Raw genomic sequence first — 21,314 nt, forward strand, 5'->3', positions numbered from 1 at the left:
TTCCTCCCCCAGCGTCCCCACCCCCTCCGGGGACTGCGGCCCGGGAGCTGCAAGGCCGGCGGCGCACCGCGACGCGGACGGAACAGCGGGGCAGCAGCGCCTCCTGCAGGTGCCGTGCGCCTCCGCAGCCGCCGCGCCGCACCGGCTCTTAAGGTGGAACCGGCCTCGTTTCCCACCCGCGCGTTCGGCTCTTCCGCAGCAGTGCTTCCACCCGCCGCAAGCCTCGCGCGAGAAGCTGGCCTGGCCACCCCGAACTGTCGGAGTCTGCTGGTTCCTGCTACTCCTTCCCTGATCCCTTGGTCTCACTACCTGCAGGTCTTCGTCCGTGGATGCCCCGGTATCGATTTCGACAACCACAATTGATAACTCCCTGCTGGTATAAAAGGATGCGTAAGTCACGCGTCCGGGCGTAAAGACCAAAACAGCGTTTCTTTAACTGAAGAGCAAACTTTTATTTTCGTTTATTAAAAGCAGAAGGCCAGCGGGAAAGGGTCGCCAAGGGTTGTTGACTTGTCCATGGGTCTTTCTACTCCAAATGTTCAGGATGAGACTGGCCGGTCCGGGAATAGCATTGGACGCCCACAACTTGCAGACTCTTGGGAAGGTGCGGGTGCAAGGGGACGGAAAGGCGCTGGGGCCCCGTAGGAAACCCCTCCTTCTTTATCTCCAGGTTCAGCTTACTCTGGCTCCGATGCTTTGTTTATTTGGTGAAAGCAAGGAACCTGTAGAGTATCGAAGAGCAGATTTTCTTTCTTTTTTTTTAACTAAACGTGCCTGTGCGTGTAAACTCATCGTTTCTCGGGTATAAGTAACCTCAGCGAACTCGAGATTCTTGGGGAAAACCTACGAGCCCCGAGCGGGGCACAAACAAGCCAACTCTGGTTCCGGTGCCATCTGCAATAAATTCCTTTCCTCCGCTCTTCCTTCCATGCCCTGGAGAGGGTCCCCCCTGGGGTTGTCCCAGGATTCCTGCACACCCAGGATCCGGAGTCTCCAAGTTGGGTCCCAGAGCCGGTAGGGCGGGGGTGGGGGGGGAGGGGAGGCAGCGAAGGCCGCGGGAGGGAAGTTTACGGGCACAGTGGGAACCTGCCAGTGCCCCCGCGCGCAGCCTAGGCCCCGCCCTGCTGGGTTCCGCCCCAGAGAAGCCGAGCCCTGGGTCGGGCCACAGCGGGAGATGCTCGCTCCGGCAGGTGCCTCGGGGTCACGCCTACCCTGGGGGTTGCAAACCGCAAGCGAAAGTCGAGAAGGGCTAGAGCTTTCTCTCTAATCCGTTTTACACAGTGAAAACCGCAAAGCTGTCGCCTAGCCGGCCACTTTTTAATTGGGAGGCAAACAGACGAAAAGCCAAACAAACGCTCTGGAGCTGACTCTCTTTCTTGGTGTTTTTCCTTCTCAACGAGAAGCCCGCTCTCTGGTGAAGAGGGAAACGGATCTGCATGTTCGCTCCTTTTGGGGTCTGGACTGGCGGCGTCCCCAGCGCGTGGGGCGGCCTGGACTGAGCCCGCTCACCACCCTCTTCCCGCGACTCGTGGGTTTTCACGCGCACCCCGTCTCTTCACGGGTCACACCGAGGCCACACGCACCGTGCAAGCTCCATCCCGCGCTTTTTCGCTCGGGCTCAAGGGTCGGTGCTTGGGTATTGGGAGCTCTGAGTGCTTTGAATTGTTCCCAGACTCAGGTTCCCGCGCAGCCAGGGGCGGGAGGGGTATGGGTTTGGGCCGCCAGGCAGGGAGCTCGGAGATCCCCCCAAGCCGACCACAAGAAGCACTTGCAGACGCTCAGTTGTCCTTGGGGACACACTGCGCGGCACTGGAGCAAACTCTCAGCCTACCGCTAGTTGTGTGTGTGTGTGTGTGTACGCGCGCGCGCGCTCAGTCCCTAGGGAAACCCTCTAGAGAAAAGGAAGAGCAGAAGGGGGTGGGTAGGGTGGGGGTTCAGGTGGGCCGAGTCCCAGGAGAGTGGGTGTCCCCTTACCACGTTGATGTGTTAAGAAGGATCCTACGTGGAAAATACTGTTTAGTCAAACTTGTGGTCGTGGATGTACAAGGAGGGAAAGAAGGCAAAAGAAAGGAGACAGATCTTACTAAAAAAAAACAGTAACAAGAGTTTCCCTCGTGGCTCAGTGGTTAACGAATCCGACTAGGAACCATGAAGTTATGGGTTCCATCCCTGGCCTTGCTCAGTGGGTTAAGGATCCGGCGTTGCCGTGAGCTGCGGTGTGGGCTGCAGATGCAGCTGGGATCCCGCGTTGCTGTGGCTGTGGTGTAGGCCGGCGGCTATAGCTCCAATTAGACCCCTAGCCTGGGAACCTCCATATGCCGCAGGAGCGGCCCAAGAAACGGCAAAAAGACAAAACAAAAACAAAAACAAACAAACAAAAAACAGTAACAGCAACAAAAAACTGGGGAAAACGGAGTGGTCAGATTTTGGAGAGGGACGGGGGTAAGGATGGAGGCTTTCTTTTTTTTGTTCCTTACAAGCCTGAGCACTTTCTTTCTAAATCAAAATACAGAGAGGCCATCCTTCTTGGAGCCTGGTTAGGTAACTGAGAGATAGTGCTCATTAGTTCATTTTTAAAGCATTTGCTGAGTTGAGCAAAATTTTTAGAAGGTTCTTTCTCACCAGCCTCTGCTTGAGCTCAGCTCATCTTGATTTAAAGCAGATTTGAGATAAAAATTTCAGAAGAGAAAATGTGTGTACATATATGCACATGCGACAGAGTTTATATTCCCTCTAGTCTATATCTAAGACAAGCAATTCTACAGTAAATTATAGATGATGGCTGATTTTTTTTTTTTCCTCTAGTATTATACTGTCACCAGAGAGAAGCTCCTGGCTATCTTTCTCTCCACTCCCCATTAATAAGTCTAAGATAAATCTCATACCATTGTGGCTCTTTCCGGCTTGCTTTCCCACACATGAACACACACACAGAATATACATTATGTGCAGACTTTTCCCTAATCACTCTGTAATGTATCATTTATAAATCCATGTTTATTCAAGTTTCCATTGAAATTTGGAACATGTTGAGTACCTAACTTTTGTTCTTCGTGGTGTGTGCATTTGATCAAGGATCTTCCATAAGCCAATAAAATGATTATCTTTACTTCGAATTTGTTTCTTTGTGATTAAATGGAAAATAGCTTAATGAACAGTTTAAATGGTTTTTTATATCAAATAATCAACAAATAATAAAAAACAAACTTTAGTTTCCACATGTTCAGAATGATGGCTTTCCATCTGCAGTTATATTTGGCAAGACTAATTTGTATTAATCAAAAATGACTAAAACTTGTATTCTGTGTAGAGAGGCTTATTCACTGAGCTTTAACTCCAACAACTTAAACTATCTGGTTCAAATTACTTAAGTCATCCCTACTGAAGAAGGGATTGGAAAATTAGAAACTGGAATAATTTGGGTTTTGGCCTTTTCATAAAGCTTTAATTAAATCTGATTTTTATAAAAAATAAAACTAAAATAGATTATCCCTTAAGTGGTCTTGTAGAATAAGAAGTGATCATTATTAAAAAGTGAGTACCCAAAGTATATTTTAATGAAACTAGATGATACAAATATAAGTATTGTTGCTTTCCCAGTGATTTTTCTCTCAAATGTAAGACATGTAGGATGCCAGATCATATACTTTAATGTGTTCTGATACTAAAAAAACCATTGCTGCTTTTCTCAGAGGAGCACAGTTATCTAGAGGCAATGCCAAAATCATTAGATAGGTTTCATCTTTCCTATCACATCATTGTCTACATGAAATTCCATCTTAGGAAATATGCAAGAATATTATATTTGTTTCAGAAGCTTGAAAATACAATAAAATTTGAAATATTAAAAATATGACTCTCAATTGACAGTATCTTAAAAGTCACAGAGGTATCTCTCTCTTTTTGAGATGGCTTTAATAATGACCGACTTTAATAATGTTGGAAAATGAGGAAAGATTTCAATAGCGGGCAAGATTTGATGAATGGACACAAGGAACAATGAAGCTATTGACAAAACATGCTAACTTTTAGAATTCTATCTAAATTATTCTTTTTTCCTTCCAGTGCAGAGGAAGAAACCCAAGTACATCAATGTTCATCAGATGTAGGGTAAGAAAAATGTGTGTGGGTGACAGTCAATGGACTGTGACTGTAATATGGTTGTTAGTGTAGGTGAGTGAGTGCACTGAAACATTGGTTCCTATTTTAAAAAGCTCTCTGGTCCTCAGTGGAAACAGGGGAAGTTTGTAGAAAATTGGAGCCAAGAAGGAAAAGGGGGAAGGAAGGCTAAAAAAAGATTAAAGGAAATTCAAAAATTAAAAAACGATTTGTTTTCTGTTTTAGATTTGATTTTAGTCAATCTAAAATCCTGCTAGCTTTTTAGGTGAAATAAATGGAATGTTGCTGAATAGGCAGATGCTCTGGCACATTTTCTTCTTATAGGGTCTGATTCCTGGCATTCAAAGGAAACTAGGATTCAAGTTAGTATTAGAACTTGAATTTGTTCTGCGAGAGTGAAAATTGGTTCCATTAGGCATCAGTCACAGAACCCTTACAGACCTGGCTAGAGCTGTGGATATGATGTTACCAATAAGCTGAAATAATAAAGTCTTAAGTAATGCTGGATATGCTTTGGGAAGCTATCCATGGGGTTTTAATTTTTTTTTTAATGAAAGTTTCCTAATTTTATAGTTCTCATAAAACTGGGACAAATCTGATGAAGGTCATCAGGGCAAATGAAACCTTAATGCTTGAGCCTTTGGAGCGAACATAAGAATAACTTAAAATGCAAAATATTCAGTTGTGTGCAACCTTTAGCATGGATTCATTCCTGGACATTTTTCTTATATGCTTGCCCATTCACCGTAGATTTATAGTGTTCTTCGAAAGAAGTGATACATCAGACAGATATATCTAAAAACTTAAAAGTTAGTGTCTGACTATACAAATGAATATCTGAACAACAACAGACACTAAAAGGAAAATTAACCATAACTTAAATGAACAATTCTACCCAATATGTTAAGAGGAATGGGGAAAATAAAAATATGCATGTAATTAAAGAATTCATAATTTTTTAAATGTAGGAGGGCTTCAAATAAATTCAATTCACAAGACACATGTGGATTTATGTATATAAATATAATGATCATTCCTTAATAAAACTGAATAGAACCCCAGAGTCTTCCTCATATGAAAATATTTGATAGCTGTCATTAAATAATTAATTTACATTATAAATTTTTTTAAAAAAATTGCTTATAAGAAATAGAATATTACATGCAATAGAAAAATTAAAATAGGAGTTCCCATCGTGGCACAGTGGAAACAAATCTGACTGGGAACCATTAAGTTGGGTTTGATCCCTGGCCTTGCTCAGTGGGTTGAGGATTCGGCGTTGCCATGTGGTGTAGGTCACAGATGTGACTTGGATCCTGAGTTGCTGTGGCTGTGGCCGGCAGCTACAGCTCCGATTGGACCCCTAGCCTGGGAACCTCCATATGCCGTGGGTATGGCCCTGAAATGACAAAAAAATGAAAAAATAAAAAAAATAAATTTAAATTGTCTTAATTCATTATAGAAATTTGTTTTGTATTACTTTTTGAGCAGAAAATTTGTCCACTTATTGGCATCAATTTCTCCTATGTAGTTTGTTGTATTTACTTGTGAGCAAGTGTTATGAGCTAAGTTTTTTTTTTTTTTTTTTTTTTTTTTTTTTTTTTTTTTTTTTGTCTTTTTGCTATTTCTTGGGCCGCTCCTGCGGCATATGGAGGTTCCCAGGCTAGGGGTCGAATCGGAGCTGTGGCCACCGGCCTACGCCAGAGCCACAGCAACGTGGGATCCGAGCCGCGTCTGCAACCTACACCACAGCTCACGGCAATGCCGAATCGTTAACCCACTTAGCATGGGCAGGGACCGAACCCGCAACCTCATGGTTCCTAGTCAGATTCGTTAACCACTGCGCCACGACGGGAACTCCCGTGAGCTAAGTTTTAGTACTACATCCTGTAATCATAAAATCTCAGTGGTCATGTTTTGGTGTGAATATTAATTCAAACTTAAAAGCATTTATGGATAACTCAGAAAGCTTACTAACTTTAATTATTTTCTTATTCTGGACTCACTGCCACCAGATTCTTAACTTCTTTTGTCTACAATGTCTGATTTTCAAGACATTTAAAAACAAATGCTATCTTCAACAATTTTTTTTTTTTTTTTTTTTTTTTGGTCTTTTTGTCTTTTAAGCTGCACCCACAGCATATGGAGGTTCCCAGGCTAGGGGTCTAATTGGCGCTGTTGCTGCCAGCCTACACCACAGCCACAGCTACTCGGGATCCAAGCCACATCTGTGACCTACACCACAGCTCACAGCAGCAACACAGGATCATTAACCCACTGAGTGAGGCCAAAGATCAAACCCGAAACCTCATGGTTCCTAGTCAGATTCGTTAACCACTGCGCCATGATGGGAACTCCTTCAACAATTTTTTTGAATTTGGAAGCTAAACTAAGCCTATCCAAGTCTTTAGTTTTATTTATTTATTTTAAAATTTACCCTTTTTTGGAGAGAGGATTAAGATGGCGGAATAGAAGGACTGGAGCTCAACTTCTCTCCTAAAAACAACAAAATTCACAACTAAAGGCTCAGCAATCTCCACCCAAATGGACCAGAAACCTTAAAAAAGATACCCTACTCCGGAAGAAAAAGAGGAGGCCACATCAAGAGGTAGGAGGGGTGATTTTGCGATATAAACAACCCCATACCTACAAGGTGGGAAGCTCCACAGACTGAAAACTAACTGGTTCACAGAGACTCACCTGCAGGAGTGAGAGTTCTGAGCCCCACGTGTGGGGATCTGGCACTGGGAGAAAGAGCCCCTGGAGCATCTGGCATTGAAGGTCAGTGGGGCTTGTGCCCAGGAGCTCCACAGGACTGGGGGAAATGGAGACCCCATTCTTTTTTTTTTTTTTTTTTGAACAGAGATCTTTATTTATTTATTTATTTTTTAAATAATTTTTTTTATTTTCCCACTGTACAGCAAGGAGACCCCATTCTTAAAAGGCACACACGGACTTTCACATGCACTGGTTCCCAGGGCAGAGCGAGGTCTCCATAGGAATCTGGGTCAAACCTGACTGCAGTTCTTGGAGGACATCCTGGGAAAACAGGGGTGAATGTGGCTTGTTGAGGGGGAAGGACATTGGAAGCAAAGCTCTCGGGAATATTCAGCAGCAAGCCTTTCTCTGGAGGTGGCCATTCTGGGAAAATCTGGCCCCACCCATCAGTCAGCTCTGAGAAGCCCCAGGGCAAACAACAATCCAGGTGGGATCACAGCCCTGTCCCTCAGTAAACAGGCAGCCTAAAGACCCCTCAGGCACACAGCTGCCTCTAATCCCATCCAGAGACTAAGCCTCACCCACCAGAGGGATTAGAATCAGCTCCATCTACCAGTGGGCAGGAATCAGCCCCTCCCATCAGGAAGCCTACAGCAAGCCCCCATACTGATTTCAGCCACAAGAGGGGCAGACACCAGAAGGAACAGAGGCTACAACTCTATTATCTGTAAAAAGGTCACCACACCAAAAACCTATAAAAGTAAAAAGACAGAGAACTATAACTCAGATGAGGGAGAAAGGAAAAGCCCCCAGAAAATCAGCTAAGTGATGAGGAGATTCTCAGCATCCAGGAAAAAGACTTTAGATTGTTGATGCTAAAGATGATGCAAGACATTGGAAATAAACGGGAGGCAAAGATGGATAACTTACAGGAAACACTGAACAAAGAGATACAAGATATAAAACTTAAATAAGAAGAGATGCAAAATACAATAAATGAAATAAAAAATTCACTAGAAGCAGCTAACAGCAGAATACAGGAGGCAGAAGAACAAATAAGTGAGGAGGAGGACAGATTAGTGGAAATTATGGATGCAGAACAGAAAAGAGAAACAAGATTGAAAATGAATCAAGAGAGTCTCAGAGAACTCTGGGACAATGTGAAATGCAACAACATCCATATTATAGGGGTGCCAGAAGGAGAAGAGAGAGAGAAGGGGACAGAAAAAATATTCCAACAGATACTAGCCTGAAAACTTCCCTAACATAGGAAAGGAACCACTCACTCAAATCCAGGAAGCACAACGAGTACCATATACTATAAACCCAAGGAGGAATATACCGAGACACATATTAATCAAACTAATCAAAATTAAAGACAAAGAGAAAATCTTGAAAGCAACTAGGGAAAAGAAACAAATAACATACAAGGGAACCCCGATAAGGTTATCTAAGGTTATCAGCAGATTTTTCAGCAGAAACTCTGCAGGCCAGAAGGGAGTGGCATGATATACTTAGCGTGATGAAAGGAAAAAACCTCCAACCAAGATTACTCTACCCAGCAAGGCTCTCATTCAGATTTGAAGGAGAAATCAAAACCTTCACAGATAAGCAAAAGCTGAGAGAACTCAGCAACACTCAACCAGCCTTACAACAAATACTAAAGGAACTTCTCTAGGCAGAAAAGAAAACAGCAACAGGAAATAAAAATTCCACAAATGACAAGGCTCACCAGTAAAGGTATATATACAGTAAAGATATGAAATCATCCATGCACAATTATACCACCAAAATCAGAAATCATGAGAAGAGGAGGGTACAAATGCAGGACACTGGAGATGAGCTTGCAATTAAGAGAACAACAACTTCAAACAATCTCATATACATAGAGACTCATATCAAAACTTCAGAATAACTGCAAACCAAAAATCTGCAATTGATACACAAACAAGGAATCTCTGAAAAAGAAATATATCTCACAGTAAATAAGTGCATAATCCACCATGAAGGGGGTCATTTGACATCATTCTTAGAATGCTGAAGTCTTCTTAGATCTAATTCTGATTTCCTCTCCATCAAAGAATTTATGATAATTATAATTAGATAATGCAACTGTACAATTAAATAATACAGTTCTATAATTGTATTATTTATAACCATTTCTCTCCATGGTACAATGTAAGGTCTATAATGTCTTGTTTATCACATCACCTAGAATGGTGTAATGCCTATATTGAAGAATCAATAAGATGTAACAAATTGTGAGGACATATTTATATAGTTACACTGTTTTTTAACCAATTTATGCATTTTATATTTTACTTATTTTCAGGGGGTGTATTTTTTTTTTTTTTTTTTTTTTTTTGTCTTTTTAAGGCCACACCCTCAGCACATGGAGGTTCCCAGGCTAGGGGTCAAATCAGAGCTGTAGCCGCTGGCCTACACCACAGCTCACGGCAACGCTGGATCCTTAACCCACTGAGCAAGGTCAGGGATCGAACCTGCAACCTCATGGTTCCTAGTTGGATTCGTTAACCACTGTGCCACCAAGGGAACTCCTCAGAGGGTGTATTATTTTTGTTATTCTTACCAGTTAAGTTATTCTTTTTATTATGTTATATAAAATATTTAATGGTATATAAGGCTTTCTTCTTTATAAATTTTAGTTGCATAATATACACAATTTTAATATAATCCTAATTTTTAAAGAAAAATTAAAATGTAATAGATAATACTAAACAGTAAAGATGAAAGCCATACAAAATGGGATAAAGTATAGAACAAATTTCCTATTTGTCTCAGCATATTTTCCATTCCACTTCTCCAGAGGGATTTCACTTAATCTTTTTAAGATCCATGATATAATAATCTGTGTGAATGTAATTGTGTTTAAATATATGTATTTTATTCTGTAAAAAAAAAATAAAATAAAAATTCAAAAAAAAAATTAAATAAAATTTACCCTTTTTTGGTGGGGGGGAGCCCAGCAGCTTGTGGAAGCTCCCAGGCTAGGAATCAAACCCAAGCCCCAGCAGCGACCCAAGCCGCTGTAGTGACAACGAAGGATCCTTAACCCGATGCACCACAAGGGAATTCCACAAGTTTTTAAACTAATGGTTAAAAATAGATAGTAGTTTGCATTTCTTTTGCCAATCAAGGAAAAATAAATTGAGGAATAGTTCTCTGAATAAATTCAGGTTTTTGCTTTTTTTTTCCTCTTTGTGTTGGTGATTCTGCATAGTGCTTTGCCTCAGTAAGAAATATGTGAAGGCCTCTTGTTGATGGGGGAGGGAAGTAGCTCTGGGAGTTCCCATTGTGGTGCAATGGGATCTTGGTGTCTTGAGATCACTGGGAAGCAGTTCGATCCTGGGCTGAGGAACTCCATATACTCCATATGCCAAAGGGTAGCCAAAAAAAAAAAGGAGTTCTTTAAAAACAGGTAGACTTTACCAGAAGCTGCATGTCAGAGTCTACTCACCTGGCTTCCCTGACCCCTGGCCTCCCCACCAAGATTCAGGTGAGATTGCTTTGCCCTATATTGCTCTTCTCAGGTGTGGGAAAAAAATACAATAGGCAGTTCCAGGAGTGTTGCATTTGACAGCTTGTCTCAGAGGACTTAATAGTCTAGGTGGCAACTGGCCAAAATAAGTAGGAAACTCAGGTAACTGCCAAGCTCCAATACTGATGAAAGTGCTGCCACAGCTAACTAGAGAGCTGAAGGAGAGTTTTCACATTAAAAAGAACTAGGAGGAGGTCTCTTGGGGTGCAGAGGGTTAAGAATCCCACGTTGTTACTGCAGTGGCTCAGGTCACCACTGTGGCAGGGGTTCAACCTCTAGCCTGGGAACTTCCACATGCCTCGGATGAGGCCAAAACAAAACAAACAAAAAGAACTAGGAGTTGAATGACCGGGGGTGAAAGACAACTATTCCTGGTGTGTGTCTGTGTAAGGGAAGGATGAATATGTCTTGATATTTATAACAATCTTATAAAAAAAGCAATTTTAGAATTGATTAAAAATATTATAGCTATTTCAGCATAGCTCTATTTGAACTTTGCTTCCATTCATGCGTTAGGAATCAGAAGCACATGACTAAAAATTCTTACCTTTGAGCTATGAAAATAAGGTAATACGGAACCAAAAAAATCGTTTTAATGGCCGAAGTTTATCCCATTGCAGAATACACAGCCCTTTGCAATGTGACTTTGCTACTCCCATCAGGGAGCAGAATTCCTCCTCTACTCACTGAAGCCTAGGCTGGCCTTGTGACTTTCTTTGACCAATTGGATATGGTGGAGGTGATGTTATACAGGTTTTGGAATTAAGGACTGGAGAAACTTTGCAAAAAAGTTTGCAAAAAAACCTATGCAAAAGTTCCACCTTTGCCTCTTGGAATACCATGGCACAAAGAAGAGTGGGATGAAAGATTGTGAGAAAAGAGAGGGGCCCAGCCCCCGGCACATCCGGGAGCTGAATACCACTATAGGAATGAACCAGACAAAATCAGCAGGAGAAACACACAGCCAACAGAATCATGAAAAATAATAAATCTTGTTGTTTTACGCCACTAAGCCAGGCAAAATCAGCAGGAGAAACACACAGCCAACAGAATCATGAAAAATAATAAATCTTGTTGTTTTACGCCACTAGCAGGCCAGAACTGTGACCTATGCCACAGCTGCAGCAACGCCCGATCCTTAACCCAATGTGCCCGGCTGGGGATGAAACCAGTGAACCCACAGGGACAAGCCAGATCGTTAACCCACTGCCCCATAGCAGCAACTTCCCCATTTAACCATTTTTAGGTGTACAGTTCAGCAGTATTAAGTACAATCACACTGTTGTACAAGTGTCACTACCACCCATCTCCAGACCTCTTTTCACCTTGCAAAACTAAAACTCTGCACATATTAAACGATTCCCTGTTCCTCCCCTCTCCACACCCCCTTACCATCACCATTCTGCTTTCTGTCTCTATGTATTTGACTACTACTGTTAAGTACCTCATATATGTGGAATCATACAGGATTTGTCCTAGCTGTATTTCACTTAGCATAATGTTTTCTAGGTTCATCCATGATGAAGCATGTATTAGAAGTTTCCTCCTTTTTAAGGCTGAATAATATTTCATTGTGTGTATATACTACATTTTATTTATCTGTGTACATAGCAGTCATTGGTTCACTGAAATTCTGAAGTCCAACTGGGTGCTTGTAGCCAAATCCCCCTACTCTGGGGACAGGGAATGTTCCTTGATTAGGCCTGGTTCTGCTCTGTGTAGCAGCTTTTTAGTTCACTGCTCTTTGAGGCTTAGTTATACCCTTGGGGATCCTGACTTTCAGAGATATCCTTTTTTCCATAAGAAAATGGCCTTTGTTTGTAGCTGAGTGGTTTTCTCATCTTGCTTCCTACCCATAGAAAGGGGGACAAGAGGTCTACTTGCAGTTTGGACAATCTCAGCCTCTTTTAGTCTGAGCTGATACAAGTCCATTAAAAAAAACTGTAGGCTTTCTAGGCATCAGATTTAGTAGATTCCATTAGATAGAACTGCATCCACAATGTTTCTTTCTGCAATAACATCTTTTTACCACTTTTCCCACCTCCACTGATGATTCTTTTCACCATTTTTCCAGGCTCTGCTAAGTTTTCTTGATGCTTTTCCAGCCTCTACCCATTTCCCTGTCCCCAAGCCAAAGCTACATACTGGAGGTTTGGTCCTGTCTGCACTTCACTCCCAGTACCAATAACTATGTCAACGAGAATTCAAACAAAGAAGCAGAGCCATCGAGAGCATTGTGGGGTGGGGTTCCTTGTGGCACAGCAGGTTAAGGATCTGGCATTTTCACTGTAGTGGTTGGGGTCACTGCTGTGGTGCAGGTTCAGTCTCTGGCTTGGGAACTTCTGCCTGCTGTGGGTGTGGTGAAAAAAAAAAAAAAGCATTGTGGGGGGAAAGAGATTAGGAATTAGAGACATTATACAAATGTAAGAGAAACAAAGGAAGTGGAAGTCCGGGAGGGGACTTGAAGGATCAAAAGAAGAGTCGTTCAACCTTTCAACCCTTTGCCTGCAGCAGCCAGAATGGGTAGACGAGCTGGAGTTGCAGAGAAATTTGAGAGACCGCACTGTCCAAGTCTGGAAGGCAGATCACAGAGGGAGGGCTCATGGACAGGTCTTTGAAAGACTCTTCCTCTGTGGGTCTGCATCCACATCTGGTGGTTTATCTGCAGCTGCTATTGGTTTGAGGGCCAACAGTTGGGAAGATGATCTGGATGCAGAGTGAAGGAGAATGATGACTAGCTGGGGTCTGCCAAACGCCTCTGAGTCTGTCCTTCACTATATCTGACTACAGACCTCCTGAAGATAATGGCTTCTGCTTCACTTCTGCCTCCAATTTCACTCAAGTTCCTCTTACGGGCAGTTCCAACTTGGAACACACAGGGAAGGAAATTCTGGGAATTGTACCTAACCACGTTGACAACAGCACAATCTAGAATATACCCTATACATTTTTCCATGTTTCGTGGGGAAATGCTACCACTTCACTTGAGGTTCATTGTGAGAGGCACAGAGGTATGTAAATCTAGGCATTTATCTTGTGTGGAGAGTGGAGTGGGAGGAGGGACAGTGCGGTTACAGTGTTTTTTTGTTTGTTTGTTTTTTGTTTTTTAGGGCCACACCCTTGGCATATGGAAGTTCCCAGGCTAGGGGGCAAATTGGAGCTGTAGCTCACTGCAGGATCTGAGCTGTGTCTGTGACCTACACCACAGCTCACTGCAATGCTGGATCCTTAACCCACTGGGCAAGGCCAGGGATTGAACCCTCATCCTCATGGATACTAGTCAGGTTCCTTACTGCTGAGCCACAACAGGTACTCCCACCATTACAGCTTTGAATGATTGGTCCAACTCTAATTTCTTTTGGAAGATAAAATCCAGCCTGACTATTCTTGGTGTCTAAGAATTATTTACAGTTGTGGCTTCCAACGCTTGATTTCACATTGACTCTAGGTCCACTGTCACCTGCCTCCATTAAAACGGATCTTACCGAGGACACTAATGACTTCCTTAATGCTAAATCCCATGGACACATTTCAGTGTTTATTGTGTTTGATTTTGGGGGGGGTGTAAGTTGTCAACAATTTCCTCCTTCACATTCTTTCTGTGGACCTAGGCTGCGTTTTTTCTTTTGCTATTTCTTTCGTTCTGCCCAAACCTTACATATTCATGTTAGGGTTGTATGCAGGCTGTCTCCTCTGCAGTAGAGTGCTGGAGCTGGCTCATAGCAGCTCTGTAGAACCAACTGAGGGCACCTCTTCACAACCCCACGTTCAGTGATGACAAGTTGGTAGTTTGAAATTGACTGTGGTGGGAGTATTTATACCATAGACATTAGCAAATGCTTCAAATCAGGGCCTCTTTTGCTGGAAAGCTGATTGTTAAACACTTAACACTGCATCACTGCTTCTATTCTGGCTCTTCACACTCCCCCTGGATAATCCATGGTTATAGTTTCAAGCACCATCTCTGTATTGATGACTATCACATCTTTCATCTCCAGTTAAGATCTGTCTTTAGGCCTAGTTTTCAAATACCTTCTGGCTTCCCTTGGCTGTTCCACGAGCATATTATATTTCCTCTTAAAATAGCTCTTTTTGTTTTCTTTTTAAAAACTGTCTCAATGAAAGCCACATCTCTGCCCTCTTTCTCACCCCTCAATTCCCCACTCCTTAGTCAAACAATCATCAAATCTGCTCAGTTACTACTCCAGGTCTGTAGAAGCAACGCCGAGTAGTTCTGTTGTGAGCGGGAAGTCCACTACTCCAAGTCTGTCTAAAATTCATCTGCTCTTCTTCATACCCACTGCAACAACCCTGAATCAGAGTTTGTCTTCCAGAATACTGTAACAGTTTCCGGACTTTCCTGCTTTTGGTCTGATCTCCTCCCAGTCCGTTCCCTATGCTGCAGCCAGGATGAGCTTCCAGAAGCACACATAGAGTCACATCACTCTCTTACTTAAAACACTTCGGTCTTTCCATCACTCTCGGGATAAAAGTCCACTTTAATGTACATGGTGCACTGACTCTTTATAAGGCCCTGCTTAGCCTTTCGGCTTCATGGCTTATCACAACTTCCCCTGACAATTTTCGTCCCAGCCATTTTACACCAAGATCTGTCACCTCTGGGGTTCCTTGTGCGCAGGGCCCTCTATCTGAAAGACTCTACGTCTCTCTCTCCTCACCTTCTCTGTTCACCTTTCTTATCCTTTAGTCTAGAAACCCCTTCTGCTGTGTGGCGGAGACAATGCTATGTGCCCACCCATGCTATGTCTTTTCTTCCTGCAGCCTAGCAAACCTACATGACCCATTTCTTTTGCATCTATGTGAGCCCATGTGACTGACCCTGGCTAATGGAATGTAAATGAAAGTTAGGTGTGTTAGTTTTGGGCTCAAGTTGTTGAGAGTCCCATGTGTCTTTCCCTGACACACCACTGCCCCACATCCTGACCTGTGCCCTATATGCCTGCTGGAGGATGCCAAGGTAGCCTTGAGGCTGTAAATTGGTGAGGTGATAGCATGGAAGCTGCCTGGGTCCCTGAGACACATTTGGAGGAGAACACCAAGAAATCTGCCTGAGCTGAACAAACAAAACATAAATATTTATTGTGTTAGATCACTGACATTTAGAGGTTGTTTGTTTCACCAGTTGGCAATAAATGTCCTGATGAATGCAGCTTGGGAATCCATTCCCATAGTCCCTGTGAGATGTGGTTGAATTCTGAAGATTGGAACAGAATCCTCTATCTGTTCCCATAGCATTTTGTACTTATTCCTAATGTGGAACTTCTCTCTGTAGGACATAAATGCCTGCTCCCTTGTTTCCTTCTGCAGCTGTAAGCTCTTTGAGGCCAGGGATTGTGTCTTGTTCATGGTGCCTAGCACAGGATCCAGCAAAACTGTAACTGGTTTGCTAGCATGCTATGATAATACAGACACCTTTTTTTTTTTTCAAAATCCTTTTTATTAATCAACTGAGGCCTTAGACTGGCATGACATCTAGAGTCTCTCCTCTGAAGCTATCCCCTCCCCACCAATCATCCAAGAATAATACGGGTTTATTCATTTATTTTTCTTTTTAAGGCCACACCTTATGGAAGGTCCCAGGCCAGGGGTTAAATCACAGCTACAGCTGCAGGCCTATGCCACAGGCACAGCAACACCAAATTCCAGCCGCATCTGCAACCTACCTGCAGCTTGTGGCAATGCCAGATCCTTATCCACTGAGTGAGGCCAGGGATTGTACCCGCATTCTCATGGACACTATATTGGGTTCTTAATCCACTGAGCCACAGCTCGATCTCCAGTAGGTTTATTCAGTCCAAAGAGATAAGTTCTGTTTTTAAACACCAGGAAGAGAAAGAGCTAGCGAACTGAATCATCTCATCTCATCCATGGGCTCTGGGTGGGGATGGCTGCTCCTTCAGTCACGAGTCTGTGACCTTTCTGCCCAGGAGTGGTTCAGTCCAGGCCCTGTCCCACTGCTGGAAGGATGCCCCTGCTGGTCCAGATCTCTGCAGAGGCCCACATGTGGCTCCTAAGGAATAGCTCTTCTGTTCACATTCATTCCAGTCATTACTCCCAGGACTGAACCTCCAATAGCTGGATCCACAGAGGTACAAAGTACCTGGATGCATCTTCAGGCCCACAGTCAGTGGGAGCTCTTCCTCCTGTGGCCCTTCAGGTGCTGCTATGGGACGGGGGTCACCTGTGTAGAATTCGCAATCATGGTGAGCTCCCCTCTGAAGCCACTGATGGTGTTTGTTCCCACCAGTTCTCACACCATCAGAGCGGTTGGTTGCAAGGACCTTTACTCTCACAGGGAAGGGGTCAGGGCTGGATCACTTTCCTCCCAGGATACATCTTGGTCCCCATGCAGATTTCCACACAGTGACCATCTCTGTATGCCAAGCTCTGAGGGACAGCCTTTTTCAGGCCAGAAAAGGTCCTCTTACCTTCTCTCGCACAGTAGAAGTTGCCTGTTCATTACATAGTTACACTGGAAATAAAGGCCACTCATGGATTTTTCCTGAACAAAAAGCAGGTATATTCTAAAGTGATTTTCTCTCTTCCTCCCTCCCTCTCTCCTTTTTTTTCCCCCTTTTTGTCTTTTTGCTATTTCTTGGGCCGCTCCCGTGGCATATGGAGGTTCCCAGGCTAGGGGTCGAATCGCAGCTGTAGCCTCAGGCCTACGCCAGAGCCACAGCAACGAGGGATCCGAACCGCGTCTGCGACCTACACCACAGCTCACGGCAACGCTGGATCCTTAACCCACTGAGCAAGGGCAGGGACCGAACCCGCAACCTCATGGTTCCTAGTTGGATTCGTTAACCACTGCGCCACGATGGGAACTTCCCTCTCTCCCTTCTTTACTTCCTCCTTCCCTCCCTTCCTTTCTTTTAATACTGGATTTATTTATTTATTTATTTGCTTTTCAGGGCCGCGCCCATGGCATATGGAGGTTCCCAGGCTAGGGGTCTCATTGGAGCTGTAGCTGCTGACCTACAGCACAGCCCGTGGCAACGCCAGATCCTTACCCCACTGAGCGAGGCCAGGGATCAAACCTGTGTCCTCATGGATGCTAGTCAGATTTGTTTCGGCTGAGCCACAATGGGAACTCCCCAATTTCTGTCTTTTAATTGGTATATTCAGACAATTTATGTTTAGGATGATTGTTGATACAGTTAGGCTAGTATCTACAGAGATTTTCTTTGTTCAACTAAACTAGCACTTCTCCGACTTTCTGGTCCCCAGATCCCTTTTTACTCTTAAACATTACTGAACTTTTGAAGTTCCCTTGTGGTTCAAAGAGTTAAGGATCTGGCGTTGTTCCTGCAGCTACTTGGGTCACTGGTGTGGAATGAGTGTGATCCCTGGCCCCAGAACTTCCATATGCTGAGGGTGCTGCCCCCCCCAATTTTACTGAACTTTTACTTTGGGGTTCTGTTTATCTACGTTTACTATGTTAGAAGTTAAAATAGAGAAACCTAAAAAATATATTCATTAATTCATTAAAAAATAACAATAATAGGAGTTACCTGGTGGCCTAGGGGTTAAGGACTTGGTGTTGTCACTGCTATGGCTCAGGTTTTTTTTTTTTTTTTTTGTCTTTTTGCCATTTCTTTGGGCTGCTCCCGCGGCATATGGAGGTTCCCAGGCTAGGGGTCGAATCGAAGCTGTAGCCACCAGCCTACGCCAGAGCCACAGCAACGCGGGATCCGAGCCGCGTCTGCAACCTACACCACAGCTCACGGCAACGCCGGATCGTTAACCCACCGAGCAAGGGCAGGGACCGAACCCGCAACCTCATGGTTCCTAGTTGGATTCGTTAACCACTGCGCCACGACGGGAACTCCCTCAGGTTTGATCCATGGCCCAGGAAATTCTGCAAGCTGCAAGCATGGCCAAACAACAACAACAACAATAATAACCCCCATATATGTTAATAAAAATAAGTTTTAAGAAAATCATCTATTTTATGAAAATAGATGTATTTTGCAAAATATTTAGTGAGAAGTTTTAAATTTTTTGTAAATCTCTTTACTCTCTGGGCATTAGAGGGGACTATTAAGAGAGGACTAGGTTCTCTTATTTGCTTTTGCATTCAAACTGTTTTAACACATTGTTTTGGTTAAAGCAGTTGGAAAATGGATGAGTATTTTAAAGCCCTATTTAATTAATTCATTAATTAAATTATTTTCTTTTTTTAGGGCTGCACCTGCAGCATATGGAAGTTCTCAGGTGGGGTCAAATTGGAGCTGCAGCTGTTGGCCTGTGCCACAGCCATAGCAATGACTGATCTGAGCCACGTCTTTGACCTACACTGCAGCCTGAGGCAACACCAGATCCTTAACCCACAGAGTGAGGCCAGGGATTGAACCCGCAGCCTTATGGATACTAGTTGGTTCATTTCTGCTGAGCCACAATGGGAACTCCTAATTTTTAAATTATATTTTATTTTTTGCCACACCCCTGGCACATGGAAGTTCCCAGGCCAGGGACTGAACCTTCGCCACAGCAGTGACCCCAGGCACTACAGTGACAATGCTGGATCCTTAACCTGCGGAGCCACCAAGGAACTCTCTCCTTAAACAATATTAAAAGAATAGTAACTATCACCAGAAAACCCTTAAGTATTTGGAAACTGTTAAGCTCACAGTGGCTGCTAGAAGTTTTCCAAAATTCTAATTTTCACTTAAAAGCTCAAATTTTATCACTGGCAACCAACACTGTCAGTTGTTTTCCTTGAAGTGACAGGCTCACTTCATTTATGTTTGCAAAAATGTGCCAAATACTCAAGTCAAAATAATCATAGTATGTCTATCAGTTCTTTCAAGTAAAAATGGTGTTCCATGAAAAAGCTGCTAGTTCAGCTCAGCCTCAAACAACCACACAAGTGCTTTCCCTTGGGGCAACCATCCTACTTGGGTATGAAGCAAAAGTGTTTTATTTTATTTCCATTTCATCACGCAGAACATTAAAGAGAAATATAAATAGGGCTGAGAATTAATACAATTAATGATTTTAAATAAAAGAGGCTTTAGGGCTTTAGGGGTTCCCGTTGTGGTGCAAGGGATCAGAGGTGGCTCTGTAGTACCAGGATGTAGGTTTGATCTCGGGTCTGGCACAGTGGGTTAAAGGATTTCATGGTTATCACAGCAACTGTATATGGTGTAGGTTGCAATTGTGCCTAGGATCTGGTTTTTTTAGGCTGGCCAAAAAAAAAAAAAAAGGCGGCTTTATTTTTACCCATTGTCTATCTTTTTTTTGGTTTTTGTTTTTACTGTGAGTGTGTAATACAAAGACTACCAGTACAGGTTGGTGCTAAGTGACCAGCGTTTTTGCCCACCTTTGCTTTTGTACCATCAGTGTAAATACAAGTAGTAGAAAACAGGCAAATCACATTTTGGTAATATTATGAAAAGAGTTTTGACCTTGCAGATCCCCTGAGAGGATAGTGGGGTCCTCCAAGATTTTCAGATTATACTTTAAGAACTATTGATTTATATAGTTCTCTTCCTGCTCCTTCTTCCCAATTTAAAAAAACAACTTTACTGAGGTATAATTGACATACAATAAACTACACACATGCTGCTGTTTTTTTTTAGCCAGGAAAAGTCTTGAATTGCTTTATCAGGCACGCAGCATATGGGAGCACTTATCCCAGCCTCACAATGCATTCTCTACCTCGGACTTGGAGTTGGCTATTTCTCCAAGGAGCTTGGCTTCCATTTAGTGAGGTTTGATATGTAGAACACAAAATCTGGGTACTAGGCATGCTCACTGACACTGATTTAACGTTGCTTCTAGGTCTTTTGAGTGGTTAGAGCTAAAAGATAGATAGTTTGGAGGAGGAAAAAATATTTTTCCTTCTACCCTTCGTATCTTGGCTGAGACCCCTGTCATCACAGGAAGATTAAAAAGAGAAAACATGGATTTCCTGTCATGGCGCAGTGGTTAACGAATCCGACTAGGAACCATGAGGTTGCGGGTTTGGTTCCTGGCCTTGCTCAGTGGTTAAGGATCTGGCGTTGCCCTGAGCTGTGGTGTAGGTCACAGACGTGGCTCGGATCCTGTGTTGCTGTGGCTCAGGTGTAGGCCGGCGGCTACAGCTCTGATTAGACCCCTAGCCTGGGAACCTCCATATGCCATGGGTGTGGCCCTAGAAAAGACAAAAAAAGACAAGGAAAAAAAAAAAAAGAAAGAAAACAAACAGAAGTTATTAACATGTGAAACTAATGCATACATGGGAAATATCCAGGGAACGATAAGTAACACTCAGAGGTGGCTTAGAACTCTAGCTTAAAGGCCATCTTCAGCTAAAGACAAAAGGAAAGAAACGGGGGAGACCAGTTATGGGGAGGGTTCAAGGAAAAGCACGGTAAAGAAGGATATAATTTGTCATGCAGATTTAAGTCGGTGCTTTCTTCCTTCATGAGGGTCTAAAGTTGTCTCCACGATAAAGCTTGTCCTTTTTGGTGGAGAAGAGAGGAGGGCCTCCTTTGTAAAGTTATGTTCTACTTTATAGGGAGGGTAGGGAGCTTTTCTTGTATCTGCTTCTTCTCAATTGCTTTCAGCTCAAAATAATGCTCATATCACAGTGGCATATTTTGGGGTGGTATAGTCTGCTACACTTCAAAATAAATTTAAAAATCAAGGTCATGTTAACATTTCCAGTTAAAATATAACACATTGAGGATATTTATTTCTTCTTTTATGTTTCTTTTTTTCTCTTATGCTAGAAATCTTTTTTTTTTTTTGTCTTTTTTTGTCTTTTCTAGGGCTGCAGCTGAGGCATATGGAGGTTCCCAGGCTAGAGGTCTAATCGGAGCTGTAGCCGCCGGCCTATGCCAGAGTCATATCAACAAGGGATCCAAGCCATGTCTGTGACCTACACCACAGCTCAGGGCAACGCCAGATCCTT

General features: G+C 43.2%; 1 long non-coding RNA gene across 2 annotated transcripts in view; it reads right to left on the reverse strand.

The window, feature by feature from the left end:
- Window positions 1-427: 427 nt before the first annotated feature.
- Window positions 428-21,314, reverse strand: part of LOC106504246 (uncharacterized) — a 63,484-nt gene continuing 42,597 nt past the window's right edge. Inside the window, exon 3 of one of the 2 annotated variants that reach the window (XR_014818044.1) lies at window positions 428-722. This is a non-coding gene — a long non-coding RNA (uncharacterized LOC106504246). Of the gene's footprint in view, window positions 723-15,830; window positions 16,599-21,314 lie in introns of those variants that run through there. The other variant, XR_001299329.3, reaches the window with a different exon arrangement.

This window comes from Sus scrofa, chromosome 10 (genome assembly GCF_054392235.1).
Source record: "Sus scrofa isolate SSC_HxYL_T2T_F1_AM1 chromosome 10, Sscrofa_HxYL_maternal_Yorkshire_Landrace_v2.0, whole genome shotgun sequence".
Taxonomy (NCBI): Eukaryota; Metazoa; Chordata; class Mammalia; order Artiodactyla; family Suidae; genus Sus; species Sus scrofa.